This window comes from Equus caballus, chromosome 28, assembly GCF_041296265.1.
Source record: "Equus caballus isolate H_3958 breed thoroughbred chromosome 28, TB-T2T, whole genome shotgun sequence".
Classification (NCBI taxonomy): domain Eukaryota; kingdom Metazoa; phylum Chordata; class Mammalia; order Perissodactyla; family Equidae; genus Equus; species Equus caballus.
In genome coordinates, this window is record NC_091711.1 from 31,852,107 (window position 1) to 31,877,115 (window position 25,009).

General features: G+C 40.4%; 1 long non-coding RNA gene across 2 annotated transcripts in view; it reads left to right on the forward strand.

Moving 5' to 3' along the window:
- Positions 1-25,009, forward strand: part of LOC138921192 (uncharacterized) — a 189,458-nt gene that overhangs the window by 113,691 nt on the left and 50,758 nt on the right. The window contains exon 4 of one of the 2 annotated variants that reach the window (XR_011433551.1): positions 20,539-20,601. The exons of the other annotated variant lie outside the window; for it this stretch is intronic. This is a non-coding gene — a long non-coding RNA (uncharacterized lncRNA). The remainder of the gene's footprint in view (positions 1-20,538; positions 20,602-25,009) is intronic. 2 annotated transcript variants of the gene reach the window in all.

Here is a 25,009-nt window from a genome sequence, read left to right on the forward strand (position 1 = left end):
GGGTTCACCGGTTTGGATCCCGGGTACGGACATGGCACTGCTTGGCAAAAGCCATGCTGTGGTAGGAATCCCACATATAAAGTAGAGGAAGATGGGCATGGATGTTAGCTCAGGGCCAGTCTTCCTCAGCAAAAATAGGAGGATTAGCAGTGGTTAGCTCAGGGCTAATCTTCCTCAAAAAAAAGTAAATAAAGTATATTGCGAAAGGTGACTGCATAAAAAATATATCTTTATCATAACTTTGTCTTCATCTGTCATGCATATAATTTTTTCTATGTGTGAGAAAATAGAAAAATTATTAAAGTACTATTGGTTTATTTGGGCAGAAATCCATAATGGATTACAATATGGCTGCTTTGTGACATTTTGGGATATTGTTTGGGGTTTAAAGAAGGACACAAGGGTATTATTATTATTATTATTATTATTCTCTTTCAAAATAAGGGACTATAAGCTTCCACTGTCTAAACATTTGCTATCCAACAGGTTTTTAGGAATGGGTTAAACTCAGGTAAAGAGGCAGGCTTACACTGTCCTCTTGGGCACTGAATTCCTATCTTGTTCCGTATGAGCCTGTCACTTGCTAAACTCTCTGTGCTGCAGGCTTTGCATTGTTTTGTCAATTGCCTCTCAAGAAGTAGAATCATCATCTCTAGTGGGTGGGCCTCTGCTCTCCAGGTGCCAGCTGCCTCTGCTTGTTTGCCTGGGTTTCCTGGCATAGCCTGCTCTTGTATTCTGCTAATTCTTCTCCTTTCTTGCTCCAAATGTGTCTCCTTTGAAGCTGTGCGTGCCTAGGCAGAAGTCCCATCCTTTAGTCAAGCAAGTTCAAGTATGCGTGCTTACTTGTTCCCAACATTTCCTTTCAATATGTTCCTTCCATGGGTGGGGACATGCAGTGCTTTGCCTTGGACTTGGTGTCCACTGATCCCCACTGCTTTACTGACCCACCACCTGTTGTCTGTTGCCATTTCTTTAAGGTGCCGTTCTGCACATTGAATTACTCCCCTGCAGCTTTCACAGCTGGGCTTGTTTTCCTACCGTCACTCTTCACAGGTGATGGTTCTGATTCCAGATCCCTGCGTTCCCAACTTCCCGTACCGCCAGCAGCAATGAGCGGAGCAATGCCTAATCAGTTTCAGATACATACCAACCTGCCCTTCGGGGATTTGTTTGCTTCTGCCACTCTTTGTTGGTTCGTTTTATCCTGATTTGTCCAGTGTAAAATGTTGGAAAGAGAAACAGGGGTAACATATGGGTAACATGATGTGATGTGACTCGAGCCTTTTCTCCAGTAATTTCTCTATAACTTCTCTAATTTATTTCTCTAATAATAAGACGTGTGTGACGAACTCTGACAGGGATGACCACCATCATACAAAGCACCTGTGACAAGAGTAGTTCGGAGACCTCATCTACCTTTCCCTTTCTACTCACTAGACCTCTGTGAGCCTCAGTTTCCTCTTTCATAAAGTGAGGGAGATAATACCTACTTTAGAAGGTTGTTATGAAGATGTAAAAAACCCAACACAGTATCTTGACCCAGTGATTGCACAATACCAAGTAACTATGTCTATGCCTTTCACTGGCTCCAGGATTTTCCTTTGCAGCCTTACTTCCTACAACTGCAGTGGGCCCCAGGTGTGTAGAGGAGGCCTGTTATTCTACCTTGGAGTTCCAGAAATGAGAGATTGGAGCACAAATATGTTGCTTATTCAGATGTAGGGAAAGACCAGCCCTGTCCCGCTTACCCAGGTTCATTTCTCTAAGAAGAACTTTTCTTTCCTTCTATTCTCCCCACTGGTCTCTCTCTTTTCCCAGTGTTGAAAGGGCATGTGATTTGAAGCATACTCTTTGTTCCAGACTTAGCTTTACAATATCTCTCTAACTATTCCCTGGTTGGCCATCTTACCTTTCCAACTAGAAAGGATTTTTTTGTTTTTTCACAGAGGAATGAAAACATGAGCTTATAGAAAAAATTAAAGTCAGAAAACTCAGTCCAGTCCAGGATCCACTCCTTTACCAGTTATGTGATTCTTGAAAATAATTTTACTCCCTATATGTCATTTTCCTCAACTCCCAGATTTTGAAAGTTGAAAAACTCTATACAACTCCTATTTACTAGAAGTTGTTTCTCTTAACTGGCTTCAGAGTCTTGCACAGTCCCCAAAAAAAGAAACTCTATAATATAGTTGTAAATGGATGAATTGAAGAAAACCTATGATGTTCTAATCCACCTCAAGGAATTCACGTTGAATTTTCCAAATTAATAAGTTGACTGGAGAGAGAGGCTAATGCATGAGAAACGTGCCAAATTCAAGGAGCCCTGTCTGTTCATCTCAAAAATTGTTCTGGTTCTTCTCTTCCCTCTCCACACACACCTTCCTAAAAGTGAATGAGACCGTTAGAAGCTTTATTCTTTCTTCCTCATGGTAGCTGTTCACCACTTGATATTTTAGCACTCTGAAGACTGAAGGGTTAGGGATGGTTTCCCAAATGGCATGGACCAAGTCAGCCTTTTCAGTGAGCTCAGTGGATGAAAATTCCACCTACCTTTGGTCATTGCAAGAGAGAGAGTCCCCAAGCCACACCAACTCTCCCAGAGGCCATGTCATTTCTCTGTAGCTTACAGCTCACTCTTCATCCACTCTGCCTCCATCCTCATCAAGTCCCCCAGTCTTTCCCTACTTACTGCACCACTGGTGGTCTGGGGTGTGCAGCCCAGATGTTTTCCCCAAGCAGTTAGAAGATTACTTTTCAAGTGTCTTCACAGAGCAGATGTTCCCAATCATTCCCCCCAACTCACCCACCCCCCGATTGCTGAAACCTTTTTGTCTGCCCCAGAGAGCACATCGTGTTGCTGCTGTGTGTTTCATCAGAGAGTAACAGCAGGAACAAGAGAATCCCACACTGATGACTGTTCGGCAGGCGAGCTCCTGGATGTCTGTGTGTGTGTGTGTGTTCCCCCTTCTTTTGTTCCTATTACAGCTATGGGCAGATGTTGTCAACCGGCTAACTGTTCTTTGGCCCCTTACACCAGCACTTCATGTCATTCTCTTGCTTCAAGCAAATCACAATTTGCCCAAGACTATAGTATCTTTCTTTGCTTGGATATACCCATCCCCTGTACTTCATCCAGAGTTTTGCTTGTTCAGCCTGGGAAATCTCTATTAGAGCAGTTTATTCCCAAGCCTAGACTTCAGTTAGAGGTTGTTCCCTACCCTTTGACTCATTGGAGTCTATTACTTCATCTGTCCTCTGCTTCCCTCTCCATCCCACCTCTCACTCCAAGCTCCAGCTCCACTGAACTATTGCAGATCAGCCATGATTTCTCTCACTTCTAAACCTTTATGTGTATCTTTGCTTCTTTTTGGAGCATTCTCCCTTCTTTGCCCCTTTGCCAGCTGAATTCCTGCTTATCCTTTAGATATTTACTTAAGCATGACTTTCTCGTTGACCTCCATATGTCAAACATAAGCTCCCATAGAGCTCCCATATTAATTCCAACCGAGTCCTTATTTGTCTGTACTACCATTGCCTTATTTCTCTGTACTATAATTGTCTTTTTACTTGTCTCCCCACTTTTGTCATTAACTTATTTTATAAATTTGAGACAATATGTTTCCAAAGTGTCAAACAAGAGGGTTAGAATAGATTCCAGATTCCTCTCTCTGCCTTCTTCTGACAGTGTTCATTGAGCATCTACTCTGTATTAAACATTCTATTAGATCTTGGAGTCATAAACCCATGTTGGAATCATAAAGCAGAGGAAGGGATTGTCTCTGCCTTTAACTAAGTAAGTCCTATACACAGACTTTCAAAGTACTGTGATGTATTACAGTAGTGAGATATCCAAGACCATAGGGAAGACTGACACTTCAATAATTAAAGTAATAAACCTTGAAGGCAGAACCCAGAAGGAATATGACAAAGACAGGTTAGTATTGAAAAAAATTGGAAGTAAGAAATGGTTTAGAACAGGGATTGGCAAACTGCTGCCCACCAGCTAAACCCAGCCTGCTGCCTGTTTTGTAAATAAAGCTTTATTGGAACACAGCCACACCCATTCATTTACATACTACCATGACTTATTTTATGCTACAATGGCAGAGTTGAGTAGTTGTGACAGAAACTATGCCCTCAAAGACTAAAAATTACTGTTTGGCTTTTTATAGAGAAAGTGTGCTGACCCCTGGTTTAGAGCATGAATAATAAAAGTGGCTAAGAAAATTTTGGAAAAAAATGTAAAAATATGAAATTCCTCAGATAGATTTTAAGCTATATTATAGAGCTACTATAATCAAAATAGTGTGGTATGGATTTGTCAAAAGGCAAATAGCTCATTGGGAAGACAATAGGAAGTCCAGAATAAATTGTATATATAGGAATTTAATATATGATGAAGATGATATTTCACTTCTATTAGGAACATAGTTTGTTCAATAAACAATGTTAGAAAAATCAGCTATTCATTTGGAAAAAAATATTTCCACTAGACTTTTAACATTCCTCATCCAGGTCACCTCCCTCAAAATAAGCAATATGTCATTGTTTTGTCAGCACTTATTTCTTTCCTTTCTATTGTTTCTTGTGTCCTACTCCTTTCTAGGTTCAATTTCTCATTGCTGCATTACAGCCTTTAGTAAATTTTTCTAAGGTGGATGCCTAGTAAATTTTCTGTTTTTACATGTAAAAAATGTCTTTATTTTACCCATATTCTTGAATGATAGTTTAGCTAAATATAGAGTTCTACTCTCACAGATCATTTTTCTCATCACTTCAAAGACATAATTTCACTGTCTTCTGACAAATTTAGTGCAGATGAGAAGTTTTCTATAGGTCTAATTATAGAACTCATTCATCTGTAGAAAATCTATCTTTTGGCTTTTGTATCTTTTAATATATTTTATCTTGGACACTCTGTAGGTTCCAACAGTGTATAGAAATGAGTATTTTATTTTGTGTCTTCAATTCTGGAAAATTCTTAGCCATTATTACTTTGATGATCACTTCTTGCCCATTTCCCCAGTTCACTTCTTACTGAGCTCCTGTTAGACTTTTGTTTGACTTTCCCACTCTTTTCACATATTTTAATAGCACTTAAATATTTTCCAACTCTGGGTGATTTGCTCAGATCTGTCTTCTAATTTTCTGGCACTGTTTTAAGTAGACACTTAGTAGCTGTGTCTACTGTGTCTATACTATTGTTTAACCAACATTGTGCGTGTGTGTGTGTGTGTGTGTGTGTGTGTTTAATTTCAATGACATTTTCCATTTTAAAGATTTCTTTTTTTCAAGAGAATGAGAAGTCAAGCCACAGAGTAGGAGAAAAGACATGTCTGATAAAAAAAATTGTTATCCAAAATGTACAAAGAACTCTTAAATCTCAACAATAAGAAAACACCTGATTTAAAAATAGGCAAAGACCTGAACAGACATGTCCCCAAATAAGATGTCAAAGTGGCAAATAAGTATATGAAAAGATGCTCCACATCACATATCATCAGGGAAATGCAAAGTTAAACAACAATGAGAGGCCAGCCTGGTGGCATAGTAGTTAAGTTCACATGTTCAGCTTTGGTGGTCTGGGGTTCACAGGTTCGGATCCCAGGCACGGACATAGCATAGCACTGCTCATCAAGCCACACTGTGGCAGCATCCCACATAAAATAGAGGAAGACTGGCACAGATGTTAGCTCAGCGACAAGCTTCCTCAAGCAAACAGAGGAAGGTTGGCAACAGATGTTAACTCAGGGCCAATCTTCCTCACAAGAAAAGAAACAATGAGATACCACTAAGTAACTGTTAGAATAGACAAAATTCAGAATAATGACAACACCAGATGTTGGCAAGGATGTGGAGCAACAGGGACTCTCCTTTATTGCTGGTGCGAATGAAAAATGATACAGACACTTTGTGAGGCAGTTTGGCAGTTTCTTACAAAACTTAAAATAGTCTTGCTATATGATCTGGCAATTGTGCACCTTGATATTTACCCAAATAAGTTGAAAACCCGTGCAAAAACCTGCACACAGATGCTTGTAGCAACTTTATTCATAATTGCCAAAATTGGAAGCAACCAAGATGTCCTTCCGTAGGTGAATGGAAAATAGACTGTGGTACATCCATCAGTGGACTATCATTCAGAACTAAAAAGAAATGAGCTCTCAAGCCAGGAAAAGACATGGAGGAAATTTAAATGCATATTACTAAGTAAAAGAAACCAATCTGAAAAGGCTATATACTCCATGATATTTAATCCCTCTGATAGAGGCGCTTACTGAGGCTCTGTGGGCATTAAAGGTAAACCTATACTTGGAATATTTGTCAATTCTAGTCAAAATGAACTGTTGCCCCTTTCAGGGTGAAGGAGCCCAATGTAGTTTACTTGCCACCAAGCAACTGACTATTCTCCTTTAGAGATGGTGCCGTATTGGGATGTTAGTGTTGGGCCTCTATTGTTGGCAGACTGGACATTTGGCAATGATGGAAGCTAGATCAACCTGAAGCATGCGAGCCCATGCTGTTAGCCCATGCATAGCTTCTACAGCTGTCACCATGGCTACTCTGTTCATGTGCCTATTGTCCCATCAGTGGAGTGACCAATAACTGATGTCAACTGGCTAAGTCGTGCTGTCTACTTAGTTGTTTAGTGCCTCTTCTATCATGGATGCTTTCTGGTGGGTTTTAACATAGGATACAAATTATTCACATTTTGTGTTCATTCTCATAAATCAATCCATATACCTCTTCTCCAGACCTTCTTCTTCTTGCTAAAAAGAAAAAAAAAAAAGAAACAGGCCCAAGGTAAAGTCACTTGCCCCCAGAATAGCAAACAAAGAATTAATTGCAGTTTTAACCCCTCCCAGGAATGTGACCTTAAACCAGAGGTCTGGAAATCCTATCAACACTAGTGATAAGACCCCTGCTGTCCTTCCCCCAAAGAAAGGTGACCTCACCTGGAACAATTCTCTCTTTTCTTTTGCTAATAACTTTTTTGTCCTTCCCAGTTTCTGCCTATAATGCCTTCCATTTTGTACAATTCCTTGGAGTGCCTTTCTATTTACTGGAGGGGATGCTGCCAGATTCATGAATCATTGAGTAAAGCCAATTAGATCTTTAAATTTACTTGGTTGAATTTTTGCTTGCTAATATTCTTGATCTTCCAGATATTCTTCTTCTAGACCTTGGGCCAACCAGACAAGTTATTTACCACCATCAATTAACCCATAAATAACCTTTTCTCAACACTTCCCTTTCTACACAAAGTAGATGATCAAACGCACCATTTAAAGTTCTGCTCATTGGGAAGATTTTCTCTCACCACTATCGTTTAGAGCCATGCTGAGAGGAGCTACAACAAAGCAGCAAGCATTTTTGACTTGCACCCACATGTCAACGTGACTCAACCATGAACCTAGTTTGGCATTTTTCTTCCTCCATCATTTGGTCAAAAGGAGCTCTCATGCAAGCATAGGTGTGAGCTGAGGGAGAGACACTGGTGGAATTGGTAATGACCATTCCTGGGAGAGTCTCAGAATGAGTCATCAGCAGCCACACTTCCAGCAACTGGAGGAATCCTGGGCAATGAGCCATAGCATTCCCTACACCACCATCTCCACCAAACCTGCTCCTCCTTTATTCTTTTTCTTTTGGTGTCACGACCACCCATCTATTTAATGAAGTTGTAAAGTATAACTCATTCCTGACTCTTTCTTCATAACTTTTACCCCTCCATCCTAAATGTACTCAATCACCAATTACTGATTGCTGCATCACTAAATATTTATTGGCTCTGTCCCTTCCTTACCATCTCTGGTTTAAGCAGTTGGAACATACAAATCTGAACTTCAGAAAAACCACTCAAGCCTCAGTGTTTAGAGCAGATTAATGGAGGCAAGACTGGCACTAGGAAAAATTTAGCAGATTAATGCCAGCAGAGAGAGAGCAGAAGCTTGAAGATCATTTTAGGTTAAAATGTAGGGAAGTGGCTGAAATCCAGCAAAATTAAGAAGGCAGACTTGACAACTTGGGGGTAAGTGGCCAAGGAATGCAGAATGACCTCTACATGTCAACCAAACAAGGTGCAGAAGGAAAATAACATTTATTGACTTCTAGGCTCTGTGGTAATTGTTTATATGTGATTGTCTGGAACCTAAGAAACCTATATTTCTTATGTTTCACTCATTTTAGGATTTAACTGGTTTGGCCTTGGGTTTCTACATCTAGCTGTCTTTATCTGGAAAAAAGAAAACATGTTCAATTAGACTGTGAATAAGCGTCAGCCTTGCAGATAGCATTCTTTAGTCATGGTACATTTAGATTTTTCTCATTCAATCTGTATCTATAGAATCTAACCAGTACCTGGCATACAGCAGGCACAAACAGTTATTTGCTGAGCTGAGTTAAACCATTTTAAACAATTAAACCATTGTTTAACTAAACTATTAAATAATTATTTGCTACCTGAGACCATGGGCCTCCATGAACCATGCATAGGCAGTTAGGAAGTGGAGTGGGGCAAAGTGACCAGGGTAACATTTGGTTCATATCCATCTCCACCTTCCATCATGTTTTCTGGGTTGGAATAAACTCTGAAAGTCTAGAATGGAATCTTAATAGCAGCAAAACAATCACTTGGATTGCTTGGAAATCAGCTTGGATAATTTATCATTGTAGAGGAGGTGGTCAGGACAAGAGAAGGAAAATGGAATTTGGCTCCAACAGTTCCTAATAATCCTCCTTAGCTTAATAGTACTGCTTTAGTAGAGCCATGGAATGTTAGAATTGGAAAGGGCCTTAGAGACCATAAAACCCAATCTCTTCCTCTTACAGATGAGGACAGTGAGACCTGGTAAGGCTCAGCTAAGTTACCCAATGTTTCACAGCTCATCAGTGATAGAATGGGACCCAGAAGCCAGTGCTCTGTCTAGGTCAGGAAGCATAAATTGAATGACTAATATATTTCAGACCCTTTGCTAATTTCTAGTGCTGCAGAAATCAATCCCCTGACCTCTAGTCTCTGGTTTGATGGAAGACAGACACATAATCAGATTTTAACACCATGGATTATGTGGTAGAATATAGACGCAATCATAGATAATTGCTACCATTTGTTGAGCACTGACTGTGATCAGGATTTTGCTGATCACTTTCTATAACTTAGTTTGTTTAATCTTCTCATGAACTGCTTGAAATTTCTTTCCATCTCAAAGCTGTGAATGAGATTGGAAATACACATTGGAAAGATTTCTTCAAGCCAAAATTCATGTTCAATTCCTTCCCCTTTACCCCAAGTCTGGAGACACCTACTGCCCAGATTGTGGGAGATTACCAGATGCTTCTCCTACTGTGGATAGGGTCATTAAGGGAATAATAAACAGCTCTGGGAACCTTAAAAGGACCAGTACAAGGGGAAAGATCTGTGATAAACTTGGCAGGTGGAAGGGCAGCTCGCTATGTTTATGATTTCATATGGGATCATATGGGGAGCATTACAAGAACATAAGTTTATATTTAAAACTGGTAAAAGGCCTTTTAAGGTTTACAAGGCACACAGCAGAGAGTTGGTAGGAGTTTGTGACACCTGAGCCATGAACACGGCTTTTACTGCTTCATAGGGATTGACTGTTGAAAACCTCTGATGATATCAATTTACATTTTGACATTTTCCTAAAAACATCATACCGATGTCCTAAAATGCTTTACAGGAAGGCTGGGCAACTGGCTGTTAAAATCAGGGAATTTCAAGGAAAACAGAATCAAAAAGCCAAGATTTACTTTGAGATTTTTCCTGATCCACATGGGGAAAATGCATTCCCTGTATCCTCAACCATTCCGGTGAACTGATGTCATCTCAAACAAGAAAGGCTCAAGAAGTTGCTGCATAGAAGTTTGTGTATTTTTAGCATGTATCTCCCTAAAACTTTTGCTACCAACAAAACAAATGTATTATGTAACTCAATAATAAGAGTAGCGTCTTTAAGAACTCTTAATGTAAGCTAACCCCTTCTCCATTTGATCATTTGTTGTTGATCATTTATTATTTGCCAAACACTATTCTAGGTCCTGGGGAAAAAATAAAGAGAAATAGTCGTAGTTCCTAACTTGAAGGAGCTTGCATACTAATTACAAAGGTGAGTGGGTATAGAAAACAAATAAGTACAACGATCTGGGCCTAAGTAAGGTCATGAAGGAGAAAAAAGAGGGTAACAAAGTAGAGAGAAGTTTGTGAGTATGGCAAGTGACGGGGGGGGGGGGGCGGTGATTTAGCTAAGATGATTAGAGAAGACCTCTCAGTAATTAAGATCCTGATGAAGAGAAGGAGACAACTTTACAGAGTTCTGGGGCGGAGCAGTCCACGTAGAAGGAACAGCAAGTGCAAAGCTCCTAAGATAAGAAGCAGGAAATGATTCTTTGATTTTTAATTTCAATTTTAATTCATGTGAAAGGTGTTGCATCCTTCTTCAACAGTAAATATTTTGAAGGCCCAATGATTTATTTTAGTAAAAATGTGATATCCAGAAAGAACTCATAGATAAACAGAAAAAAACCCAGAGTAACTGAAATGTAGTAATTGGGGGACGGGGAAGGTGGAACTGGAGTGGAACGAGAAGAGAGGCAGCCAAGAGCTACATCATGTAGAGTCTCTCGAAGACTGTGTAAGGAATTTAGATTTCATGCTAATTTCACTGAGAAGCCATTGGAGAGCTTTAGCAAAGACACAGTCTGAGTTGTTTTCTAAGGATCACGCAGTTGCTATGTGGATGGGATGGGCAGCAAGGGTAGGTCAGGGAGGCCATTGAAAAGGCAGGTGAGGCCATCCAGGTAAGAGGCGAGTGATGAAATAATTCTCACTCTTCAAGGCCCAGTTTAAAGATTACTTCCTTAGTGAAACTTTTCCTGACATTTCCTCTCCCTCCCACCAGCAGATATAATTGGTCCCTTCTCAGTGTTCCCATAGCCCTTTGTACATGCCTCTTTTGGGAACCCACCCGTTGAGTCATGAGTAGTGATATGCTTGCTTGCATGTCTCCACATAAATGTACACGTTATTACCAAAGAAAGATCATGTCTTATCAATCTGGGTCTCCCCAATACTTATTAGTGGGTCTGATTCATCATAAGTGCTCAACTAATGTCTTCAAGTAATAAAAGTGTGAATGAATAAATGAATGAAGGAAGGAAAGGGCACTGTGCTTAGTATTCTACAGACGTAATCCTATAGTGGATTTTAATCATGTGCTTGGTAGACAGTCCCAGATTATTGAGGGAAGTCTTTTCCTAACTTAAACTATTTAATTCATGCAGAATGAAAAGGTAGCTTGGATAGGTAGATGGATATCTATGTTTCCTAAAGACATAATTTTGTCTAATCATTTGATAGGTTGAATTTTAAATCTCTGTTTTACAGGGTAATTATAAAGTTATAAATAATCAAAGCATAACACACTCAGTTCTAGCTGCTATCCTCTTGTCATCAGTCATTTTGGAGTCCTGCCATATGTTCCAGCAATGCTGCTGTGGACTTTCAGGTGAATAGATAGTCTAGTGATGGAGCTGGGTAAAACTCAAACCCAGAATTCTCAAAATCTCCAAGTGACCAATCATTTCTAGAAATAGGGATGCTGGTCAATTTCATGGCTTGTTGTAATTCTGGTCATTCTTGACAGTACATAAAAAATAAAACTTTTATGGTGTAAAAGCCCCACGTCTCCTCTTCTGAACAGTAGAAAAAGTTCAAGGGTTGGAGTTAAGCAGTTCTAGATTAGTGTTGTGGTTCTCTGGACATGTGATCTTGTGCAAGCCACTTCACATTGCTGAGACTCATTGCTTCATCTGTAAGGTGAGAATAGTAGTGGTTAGCTTATAAATTTCTGGGGGGATTAAATAAAATAATGTGTGGAAAATGCCTTGACTATTGCCTTCCCTGTGGCAGATACCTAATGAGTGTTAGCCTCCTGCTCCCCTCATTATATATCATGGAAATCTCCACCCACCTTCCAAACATGAGCATTCCACGGGTCCTCACCCTCACCTTCTTCTTGAGCATGGAAGAGAGTATGGTTTAATGAAAAGGCACTGGGCTAGAAACTGAGGATCTGGCTTGTAGTTCTGGCTCTACTGCTAACCAACCCTTAAACTCTGAGTAAGTCACTACCTATTTGGGTTTATTTCCTCATTTGTGAAAAAACAAAAAGCGTATTAGAGTGGATTATCTCTAAGACCTCTTTGATCTTAACAACTGTCTGCTTTTATAATCACACTGTCTAATAGAGCTAGCCAGCTAAATGAAATTTCACCAGTAATCATTGCCATTTACTTGATGCTTTCCTCCACCGAGGAAATTCCTTAAGAAACTACAAAAAGCAAAACAAAATAAAACACACACACAAAACCTTGCTTTTTTGATCATTAAATTTTGTGATTATGCAAGTGGTTTTCCCTTGAAATTAAATACACCTGCAAGCATAGACGTATTTATTAACAATTTGAGATCACCTAAGGTTGGATTAGAACTGTTTCATTGTTACACTACGTGTCACAATTGCTGACCTTAAGGGGCAATGAGAACATCTAAGGGCTGGATGAATCCTTAAAATCCAGTTGTGGTTCATTCAAATGCCAACCCATTGTGCTGATGAAGGCAGGAAGAAAATTAAAATCAGGAATTTGTTCTTACTTTAGTTACCCAGAGAAATCTTTTTCTTTCTTAATACATAGTGGTTATACTACCACTTGTGGAGAAAATTAAATTCTGCTTTTAAAAATTAGTAGGATTAGAATTAGTAAGTGAATTCAGCAGGGTCATTGAATACAAGGAATTAGTTATATTTCTATATTCCAGAAACAATGAAAATTTTAAAAAGGTGCCATTGACAATAGCATCAAATGATATCAAATATCTAGAAATAAATCTAACAAAAGATGTGTGAAACCTCTATAGAGAGAATTACAAAATAGTTTTGAGGGAAACTAAAGGAGACCTAAGTAGAGGGATATACGATATTCATGGGTAGATAATTGGAGAAGTGGAACAAAATGGAGGCTCCAGAAAAACACCCACACACACATTATCACAACACATGACTTATGTAACACTGCATGCAGTATAGACAGTCTTTTCAATAAATGCCCTTGGGTCAATTGGCTATGCATATGGAAAAAAAATATTGACTCCTCCACCTCACGGTGTACACAGTTCCAGGTGCAATATATCTACTTGTTAAGGATAAAATAATGAAACATCTATAAAGCAACACAGAGTATATTTTTAAGACATTGGAGAAGGGGAACATTTCTTAAACAGGACATGAGAAGTATTAACCACAAAGAAAAAGATTCGTAAATTGGGCTATATTAAAATTAGGAATTTCCATCATCAAAAGATAACTTTAAGAGAATGGAAAGGCAAGTCAAAGAGTAGGAGAAGATATATGTAATATTCATATATTGAATAAAGTGCTTGTATCTAGAATATGTTAAGAACTTCTGCAGCAAGCAGCCAACAGAAAAATGTACAAGAGAGGATCTAAACGGCAAATAAATATATAAAAAGATGCGCAGTCTCATTCATCAGTGAAATACAGATAAATCTACAGATATATTCCTATGTATCTGCCAGAATGGCTAAAATTAAAAAGACTGCCATTACCAAGTGTTGTCACAGTATGGAGCAACTAGACCTTTTGTATATTGCTTAAAGCAGTATAAGATGGCACAATATCTCTGTAAAACTGTTTGGCAGTATCTAAAAAGCTCAACATGGACACACTACTATGACTCAGCAATTCTGTTTCCAACAGAAATGCATACGGGGCCAGCCCAATGGTGCAGCGGTTAAGTGCGCACATTCCGCTTCAGCGGCCTGGGGTTTGCTGGTTCAGATCCTGGATGCAGACATGGCACCACTTGGCAAGCCATGCTGTGGTAGGCATCCCACATATAAAGCAGAGGAAGATGGGCATGGATGTTAGCTCAGGGCCAGTCTTCCTCAGCAAAAAGAGGAGGATTGGCAGCAGTTATCTCAGGGCTAATCTTCCTCAAAAAAGAAAAAAACGAAACGCATACAGTTGCATATCAAACGACAGATCTGAGGATCTCCATAGCAGCGCTATCCATAGTGGCCCCAAACAAAACACAGTCCCAATATGTATCAATGATCAAATGGATAAATTAATAGTGTCATATCAACATAATTGAATTTTATACAACAATGGAAATAAACTACTGCGGCATGCAACAATGTGGATGAATTTCACAAATGTAGTGTGAGTTTAAGTCCAACATTAAGGAGTATATGTAGTTCAAAAGATTCCGAACTAATCCATGTTGTTAAGTCAGGATAGTGTCTGCCTTTAGGGAGAGGAGGTAAGTAATGACCTTGAGAAGTAGCAAGAGGAGCTTCTCGGGTGCTAATAATGTTCTAGTTCCTGATTTGGGTGGTGTTTACATGGTGCATTCGCTTTGCAGCAATCCATCAAGATATCCCCCGAGACTTGTGTACTTTTCTATATAGGTGTTATGCTTCCCTTCAAAATATATTTAAACTACTAGAAAAAGACTGCTTTTTTAAGGGAAGCTCGCATGTTTCCTTACCAAAGCAATTTGTGCTTGAAAAGAATCTTGGAGATTATGTAGCCCAGGGGTCAGAAAATTATAGCTCTGTTTTTGTACAGAACATAAGCTAAGAGTGTTTTCTCACATTTTAAAGGGTTGTAAAAGAAGAAAGAAGAAGAGGAGAAGGAGGAGGAGGAGAAAACTATGCAACAGTGATCATGTATGGCCTTCAAAGTCTAAAATATTTATTATCTGTCTTTTTAGAGAAAAAATTTGCCACTCTTCCAGTCCAACATCCTCTCATTTTACAGATGATGAAACTGAGGCCAGAAACAATATGTCCAAAATCATCCAGCTGGGTGGTGGGAGAACTAAGACTGGAAGATAAAGTTTTTGGCTCAATAATACTATTCTCTTCACTAATTAATGTGCTTAATTTGTGTGTTCAACCCACACCTCTCAATAGACCTAGGTACTCATCTTCACATTGCCCACAGGCAACTTCAATTCAATTCATCATCTTCCCCATCCGTTCTTCCTCCCACCAGGACTTCTCTTCATCCTTCGTGTCTATCTTGGCATCTGCCTCCCTGTCAAGTCACACTTAGGAATGAGTGGGGCATTTTTAGAAATTCTTTCACTTTCCAAGATTAATTGATCACCAACATCTGTAAATTCTATTTCTTAACATACTTCAGAACTATCCTCTTCTCTATTCCCACCACTACTCCCTCAGATCAGATCTTGATCTTCTCTCTTCAGAACTATCCATTAGTCTCTAAATGGTCTTTCACTCTTGCTTTTTTTCAATTCATCCACAGCCAGAGTAATCTTGTTAAAGAGGAGATCTGATAGCCCATTTGTCTATTTAAATAGATTTATTTATTTATTTATTTTTGGTGAGCAAGATTAGCCCTGAGCTAACATTTGTTGCCAATCTTCCTCTATTTTGTATGTAGGACACTGCCACAGCATGGCTTGATGAGTGGTGTGTAAGTCCACACCTGGGATCTGAACCTGTGAACCCCAGGCTGCCAAAGTGAACTTAACCATTATGCCACCAGGTGACCCCTAAGTAGTAGATTTCACTAGTGGATTAATAACAAGACTTCCCTCCCCTCTTTTTTAAACCAGAATTAAGTTTCAAGATCATGAAAAGTAATCTCAACAAACATAATTACACCCAGTATCATTTCTCATGGTACTACAATTTTAAGTGTTTCACTCTCCTAATTATGTATAGTTTTGTTCTTCTGTACTCATTCATCTATTTATTCATTCATTCCACTCAAAAACGTGTTTCGAGGAAGGCATTATGATCATTTCTGACCAAGATGTCAGACAATGATGCCTGCTGGCTAAGGCTGGCCATGCCCATGTATTTGCATTTGGTCTGTGACTGCTTTCACACTACATTAGTGTGTGAAAATCCATTCAATTTCCATCATCTAGAAGTAATCATTACGGTAGCCCCTAGCCACAAGTGGCTATTTCAATTTAAATTAATTAAAAGAAAAAATTCAGTGCCTCAATTGTAGTAGCCACATTTCAAGCACTCAGTGGTCACATGTGGCAGGTGGGTACCATATTGGCGGTACAGCTATAGAACACTTCCATATCACAGAAAGTTCTATTGGACAGCACTGCCAATATCTATGGAAGAATATTTGACCTTCTTAGTATGGCACATAAAGCCTTTTATTGTCTGATCTCCACTTTCTTCTTCAGTCATTTCTTGTCACTCCCTTCTAAAGCTCTATATTTCAGTGATAGTGAAGTGCTGATAATTTCCAGAAACATAATGCTATTTATCTGATTATGCCTCTACACATGTGATACCCTCTGCCCAGAGAGCTGGTCCCTGTACGAAACCTCTATTCTTTAAAAGGAACTCAAATATTACTTCTTCTAGGAAACCTTCCATGCTTCTCTCCCTTCATTCCTCTTAGTAATTTCTACACCTTAGACATTATTGTTGGTGCATTTATGACATTGTGTTGAGATTCGTTTTTATCGTTCTTCTACTGTGGAAAATCCCTGAGGTTAAAGGCTATGCCTAGTTCAGGAGTCAGCAAACTTTTTCTATAAAGGGCTAGAGAGCAAATACTTTTAACTTTGAAAGCCATGTAGTCTCAGACACAATTATTCAGCACTGCTGATGGAGTGTGAAAGCCGTTACAGAGCAAATGTAAACGAGTGGGCGTGGCCAGCTTTCTCCAATGGGCATCATTGTCTGACCACTGCTCAGAAACGATCATAATGCCTTGCTCAGTACATATTTTTGAGTAGAATGAATGAATAAATGAATGAATGAGTATGGAAGAACAAATTAAACATTATTAGGGAAGTGAAAGCCTTAAAATTTTACCACCATAAGAAAAAATGCTGGGTATAGTTATGTTTCTTGAGATTAATTTTCTTTACCTTGAAACTTAATTCTGATTTAAATAGAAAGGGAGAGGGAGATATTATTTAATTCACTATTAAATGCATATATTAAGCACACATATCACTCCATGACAAATTTAATTTTTAAAATATTTGATAATTATTTTAATATAACTAGCTTGCTTTGTAATTATATGCACTCTATTTTAAGCACTAAAAAACATTATGGCCAAAGGGGACAAAAAAGTTAAGAATCTCTGCCTGTGCCTGGGCTCTGGCGGTAATGGTGTTCCTGGAACGCACCAAAGAGGGGTACTCTCTGCTCCATCTATCTAGACTGGAGGACATCACAGTATAGCTGTAGCTAGGGAGTCCCAGCTCAGCAAGAGGAGCCCCACATGGCACATGAGTGATTACCGAGTTAAGAAGCTGCCTTCTGGAACCCTCTCCACCAAAGAATGCTTGGCCGCTTTCTAGGTGTCTGTCTGGATTTGGATTCCCCAAAGGTTGGAAAACTTGCCATCCCAAATACTTTCCCCGGTCTTTGCCATGGAGTGAGCTAATGGGACCAGGGCAATACCTGAAACTTCTTTTTAGCTCCACTGGGTATCCGAGCCAGGGGGTGGGTGGAGAAGAGGGAGAAGCTATGAGCCCTGGGGTTGTGTACATTGGCTAGGGCTAAATGTGCGTTGATTAATACCAGGGTAAGAAATTGTGGCCTGAGAGTCTACGGCTGAGTGGATGCTAATTATATTTTTTCTCACATCCTGCCTCAGGCTGGGGCTCAGGCTTTCAAGTGCAAGTGTGGGCTGGAGAACTTTTTCTTGTTATTATTGTTTTCAAAAGCCCTCGCATGTTCAAATCCTTTATAACACCACTGAACGCACATTAGGTGAATTAAATAGACAAGAAACTCCGGTCACGGATTAATCTCCAGAAATTCACAGTTGCCTGATCAGTTCCCTTTTGAGAAAGAGGGCTCAAATGTCTGCTCAGAGAAGACAGATCCCATGCTCTCGAGTCTGGGAATGCCTAACCCTTCAAGTTATCGAGACTGTGCCAGTGACTCAGCACATGGATTGTGTTAAGAGTCAGGCCAACCTGGGTTTAAAATCCAAGCTCTGCCACTTGTTAAAGGTGTGAACCTGAAACAGTCACCTAATCTCTGTGAACTTCTGTGTCCTCATGTGCAAGTAAGTATAATAATACCTACCTCATATTCCAAAGGCAAGGGAGAGCATAGGTGTCACACTCCAGGTGGAGTGTAGCTTCTCAACGCTTTGGGTTGGGATCCCTGCTTTTGCTAATTGAGGCCCACACGCTCCTGTGGGCAGACACAATGCAGGAACATCTCTTCCTTGTCCTCAGATCATCAGACCTACAACCAGGCCACCTTGCAGTAGATGCACAATAGCTACTTGATTAAGATTATTATTTAAAGTCTGCCTTTGGCTGTTTGATTTACCGTGTTCATTTGGGTCAGGATATACACCTTGTAGCAGGCCATATTGCAACCCCGCAGACCCTCCTGGTGTCACTTATACTTCCATACCATACATGATTGATTTATTAATTTTTTGCTACTGGCCAATTTTATCACCTGGGTCATCCTCCCTGTCTCTCACCTTTTCTGGAGCAATTCTGAAAATGCAGGTCTCTTTAAGGCAGAATGGCTTTGCATTCCTATCATTACATTTATAAATATTTGGTTAGTTTCTTCACCAGCATCATCATTACTCATCACATTCAGTGACATCATTAAGTATCTGGATTCTTGACCAGGGCAGGAGACTTCCAAGTTGAAAATGTTCTTGAGGATTCTGTAGGGCTTTTTCTTGTGATGGAGGGAGACTAAAGTGCTTGGGTGAATTACTGGGATCCAAGAGCATCTTCCGTTGGAGGACTTTAAAAGTTAAATTGTGGAAATATTTTACCATTCATTCAAAAACAGTTATTGAAATATAAATCCACCCCCACACTAGAATGTAGGCACTCTGAAGACAGGGTTCATATGGTTCGTTCATTGTTGTGTTCCCAGAGCTTGGAACAGTGACTAGCTCAAGAAGTGGTTGTTGTATCAATAATTGAAATCTTTAAACAGCCCTCATGGGTTACAGATGTACAAACAAATATGAGAGAAGTGGAAGCATGGAAGAAAGAAGAAGGAGGGACCTTCCTCCTTTGGACATGAGGTTATGATGGGGGCTGACATAGATAAGCAACTTAACTGGAATTTAAAACAGCCAACTTGCCTTACAGTTGATGGACTGTCTGACACTATCCAGAAAACAGAGGAAAGATCCCAGGAACAGCAGACTCCTAAGTCTCTCTCTATCCTCTTTCCTGCTCAGCTTGGAGAGGCTGGGTAAAAGCATTGGCTCTGGAACTAGATGGGTTTACATGACAGTTTACTTACTGCCCACACAACTGTGAGCAACTTCCTTTACCTCTGTGTGCCACAATTGCTTCATCTGCAAAATGGGTATAACAAATAACACTATCTACTACATAGAGTTGGATGAGGAATAAATAATATATAGGTAAAACACTCAGAATGGCACCTGGCAATAGTAGGCACAGGATAAATGCTAGATCTTATGATATTGGGAAAGCCCATGGGATCACCATACACTATAAAACAAATACAACTCCTATGAAGAAAGATACCAAGATTTATAAGATAGAAAAGAAACTTCTCAGTTTCACCAAGAATAAGGCAATGTTATTGTTAAGCGAACAAAAAGTCTAAGTTGAATCATGAAAACAGAAAGTCAGTTGCAAGATTTGAGTCAGTTTACAGAGTCAGAATCCCTTGAATGAAGGGGAAGCTGGGTCCCATCGAGGAAGGATCCCAGTACACTGCCAAAAATTTATACTGTTAATTTTTCTCCCAGTCTTTCCCGGAGGGACTTACAACTTTTACCAGGGTAGCTGTGCATCGGGGAAAAGGAAATAATCAGACCTTTTGGGAACTACTGGACACTAGCTCTAAACTGACACTAATCCAGGAGACTTGAAATGTCACTGCGGTCCACCTGTCAGAGTAGGGGTTTATGGAGGTCAAATGGTTAATGGAGTTTCAGTTCAAGTCGGTCTAACGGTGTGCCAAGTGGGTCCCTCAACTCATCCTGGCGTTATTTCCCCAGTTCTGGAGTTCACAAGAGGAATAGACGTACTCAGCAGCTGACAGACTCCCCCCATTGGTTCCCTGACCTGTGAAGTGAGAGACATTATGATGGGAAAGGCCATGTGAAAACTACTAGTACTGCCTCTACCTAGGAAAATAGTGAACCAAAAATAATTCAGCATTCTTGGAGGAAGGGCAGAGATTAGTGCCGCCATCAAGGACTTGAAAGATGCAGGGCTGGTGATTCCCACCACATCCCCATTCAACTTGCCTATGTGGCCTGTGTTGAAGACAGACTCATCTTGGAGAATCACAGTGGATTATTGTAAACTTAACCAGTTTCTGACTACATTTACAACTGCTGTGCCAGATGTGTTGTCATTGCTTGAGCAAATTAACACGGCCTCTGGCATCTGGTATGCAGCTATTGATACGGCAAATGCCTTTTTGTCCATCTCTGTCCACAGGCCCACCAGAAGCAGTTTGTGTTCAGCTGGCAAGGCTATCACCTTCATTGTCCTATCTCAAAGGTACGTCAACTCTCCAGCCCTGCGTCATAATTTAGTTTGCAGGAATCTTGATTGCCTTTCCCTTACACAATATATCATACTGGTGCATTACACTGGTGATGTTATGCTGATTGTGCCTAGTGGGCAAGAAGTAGAAACTACTTTTGACTTATTGATAAGACATTTACATGTCAGAAGATGGGAAATAAATCTGACTAAAATTCAAGGGCTTTCTACCTCAATGAAATTTCTAGGGACCCAGTGGTGTGAAGTATGTCAAGATATCCCTTCTAAGGTGGAGGATAAGTTGTTGCATCTGGCCCTTCCTACAACCAAAAAAGAGGCACAGTGACTAGTGGGCCTTTTTAGATTGTGGAGGCAACATATTCCTCATCTGAGTGTGTTACTCTAGCCCATTTACTGAGTGACCTGAAAAGTTGCTGGTTTTGAGTGGGGCCCAGAACAAGAAAAGGCTCTGCAAAAGGTCTAGGCTGCTGTGCCAACTGCTCTGTCACTTAAGCTACATGATCCACACATCCAAAGGTGTTCAAAGTGTCAGTGGCAGACAAGGATGCTTTCTGGAGAATTTGGCAGGTCCCTATAAGTGAATTGCAGCATAACCCTGCCATCCTCTGTGGATAACCATTCTCCTTTTGAGAAAGAGCTCTTGGCCTGCTAGCTTAGTAGAGACTGAGCACTTAACCATGGGCCACCGAGTTACCATGTGACCTCAGTTGCCCATCATGAACTGGGCGTTATCTGACCCACCAAGCCATAAAGCTGGGCATGCACAGCATCATTCCATCATCAAATGGAAGTGGCTATGTACATGATCAGGCCTGAGCAGGCCCTGAAGGCACAAGTAAGTTATATGAAGAAGTGGCCTAAATCCCCATGGTCTTCGCTCCCGCTATACTACCTACTCTCTCCCAGCCTGTACCTATGGCCTCATGGAGAGTCCCCTACAATAAGTCGACAGAAGAAAAGAAGACTCCAGCCTGGCTTACAGATGTTTCTATGTGATATGCAGGCACCACCTGAAAGTGGACAACTGCAGCACTGCAATCACTTTCCAGGACATCGCTGAAGGACAATGGTGAAGAGGAATCCTACCAGTGGGAAGAACTCTGAGCAGTGCACCTGGTTGATCATTTCTCTTGGAAGGAGAAATAGCCAGACATGAGATTACATACTGATTTATGGGCTGTGGCCAATGGTTTGGCTGGATGGTAAAGAACTTGGAAAGACTATGATTGGAAAATTAGTGACAAGGAAGTTTGGGGAAGAAGTATGTGGATAGACCTCTCTGAATGGGCAAAAAACATAAAGAAACTTATCTCTCATGTGAATGCTCACCAAAAGGTAACCTCAGTAGAAGAGGATTTTAATAATCAGATGGATAGGATTACCCATTCTGTGGATACAGTAAGTCTCTTTCCCCAGCCACCTTCAATGAGCTCATGAAAAAAGAGGCCATGGTAGGAGGGGTGGAGGTTATGCATGGGTTCAGCAACATACACTTCCTATGACCAAGGCCAACCTGGCAAAGGATAGTGCTGCATGCCCATCTGCTAGCAGCAAAGACCAAGTCTAAGTCCCCAGTATGGCACCATTCCCCGGGATGATCAGTCAGCTGTCTGGTGGCAGGTTGATTACATTAGACCCCTTCCATCACAGAAGGGGCAGCATTTTGTTCTTAATGGAATAGACACTCTGGATACAAATTTGCTTTTCCTCCTTGCAATGGTTCTGCTAAAACTATCATCCATGATCTTAGAGAATGCCTTATCATGATATTCCATACATCAGTGCTTCTGATCAAAGAACTCACTCCATGGCAAGAGAAGTGCAGCGATGGGCCCATGCTCATAAATTTCACTGGTCTTAGCATCTTCCCCAGCATCCTGAAGCAACTGTCTTGATAGAATGGTGGAATTGCCTTTTGAAGACTCAGTTACAGTGCAAGCTAAGTGGATATACCTTGCAGGGGCAAGACAAGGTTATCCAGAAGTCTGTTTATGCTCTGAATCAGTGTCCAATATATGGTGCTGTTTCTCTAATAGCCAAGGTGCACAGGTCTAGCAATTAAGACGTGGAAATGGGAGTGGCACCACTCACTCTTACCCCTAGTGAACCACTAGAAAAATTTTTGCCTCCTGTTTCTGTGAACTTATGCTCTCCTGGCCTACAACACTTAGCTCCAAAGGGAGAAACACTTCTACCAGGAGACACAATGATTCCATTCAGCTGGAAGTTAAACCTGTTGCCTGCCCACTTCGGACTCCTCATGCCTCTGAATCAACAGCCAAAAAACGGAGTCACTGTGCCGACTTGGTGATTGATCCTGACTATCAAGGGGAAATTGGACTGCTACTCCACAATAAAGGTAAGGAAGAGTATTTTTGGAATACTGTACAGGAGATCCCCTAGGTCAGCTCTTAATATCACCAAGCCCTGATTAAGGTCAATAGAAAACTACAACAACCCAATCCAAGTAGGACTACCAATGGCCCAGACTCTTCAGGAATAAAAGTTTGGGTCATCCCCTCAGATAAAGGACTATGAGCAACTGAAATACTTGCTGAAGACAAAGGGAATACAGAATGAGCAGTGGATGAAGGTAGTTGTAAATATTAGTTACAACCACATGATCAGTTACAGAATGAGAACTGTAAATGAGGACTGTAATTGTCAGGAATATTTCCTCGTTGTTTTGTTATGAATACTGTGTAAAGACATATTGATCAATGACAGACTGTATATGCGATGGTAGTGCCATAAGATGAGTACCATGCAGCCTAGGTGTGTAGTAGGCTGTACTGTCCAGGTTTGTGTAAACACAATCTATGCTGTTTACACGACAAAATCACCTAATGAAGCATTTCTCAGAACATATCTCTGTTGTGAAGTGATGCATGACTCTGTGTGTATGTATATTTATTTTCTTCCTTCTCTTATCCCCTTATCACATTACATAAGGTGTATTGACTTTGTAACACAGTGTTTAAGTATTATTAACTTTACCTCATAGTATTTAAGTTATGGGATATCAAGGAGAAAAGAAGAATAAATTTCAATCAAGGATTTTATCTCCTGTTCTGGGGAAGGAGTTAGTGCATTTTTCATTGTAGGCAGGACAGTTGTATCATAATAGATGAAATTATAACCTTGTTATTGTCTTTATTTGGAGATCAAGTATGGTTCAAGCAGATGCATTTGGGTGCCAAGTTGACAAGGGGTGGAGTTGTGATGGTTAATTTTATGTGTCAACTTGACTGGGCCACAGGGTGCCCAGATATTTGGTCAAACATTCTTCTGGATGTTCCTGTGAGGGCGATTTTGGATGAGATTAATATTTAAATCAGTAAACTGAGTAAAGGAGATGGCCCTCCCTAATGTGAGTGGGCCTCATCCAATGAGTTGAAGGCCTGAATAGAACAAAAAGGCCTACCTCCTCTGACTAAGAAGGAATTCTTCCTGAATGACTACCCTCAACCTAAAATATTGACTTTTTTCTGCCTTTGGACTCAAACTGAAACGTTGGCTTTTCCTGGGTCTTGAGCCTACTGACCTTCAGATGGGAACTAAACCAAATTGTTGGCTCTCCTGGGTCTCCAGCTTGCCGTCTAACCCTGCAGATCTTGAGACTTGCTTACCTCCATAGTTGTGTGAGCCAATTTCTTATAATAAATCTCTTTGCACACACACACACACACTTTATGTGAATCCATAAAGTAGCATGTCCTTAAGATTTATATGACCATATTAAGTTGGAGTCAGATTAATATAGTCAATAAGACTAGTCTATAAATGTCTTCTAGCAATCCTGGACCTTCCCCTCTAGCCCTGCCTCATTCCCTCCTTGAACCAATGAGGGCACCAACCCAAAGATTTATAAATTATCTTTTGTCTGCATCTGCTTTGTTTTTTCCTCTCTTGGATCTTACTTTGGGTGAGCTGTGTCTCTCTTCATCATGTATCAATGACTTCAGGCTAGCATTCATGGGAACATAGCCAGTACATAAAACATTCAGGAGACCTCCCTGTCAGCATGGGGTTGTCCAAATGCATGCAGGGGTCCCCCTAATAGGCACACTGTCCTCATAACACCCATTCAACTGTTGGCTGCCTGCGCCTTGCAGATTCCTCTCTTGACCTCTTCCCAGATGGCTCTGACCAGTCCTTTTCATTTCATTTGTATATTTGTATAATGCAATGAAGCATATCCTTGCTGGGCCTGCCGAGCAAATTGGTGGCATGCCTTCTGAGAGTTCCAAGGTTGTCATGGGCATGATAGCAATACCCTGCTTTAACTAAAAGTCAGTTCTAAACACCCCAAGGAATTCCAGAGGGTGCATGTTCTTCATTCTTTTGGATACATAACAGACACCCAGAGTGTCCTGAGGTGCCCTAGTAACAAAAGCCCATT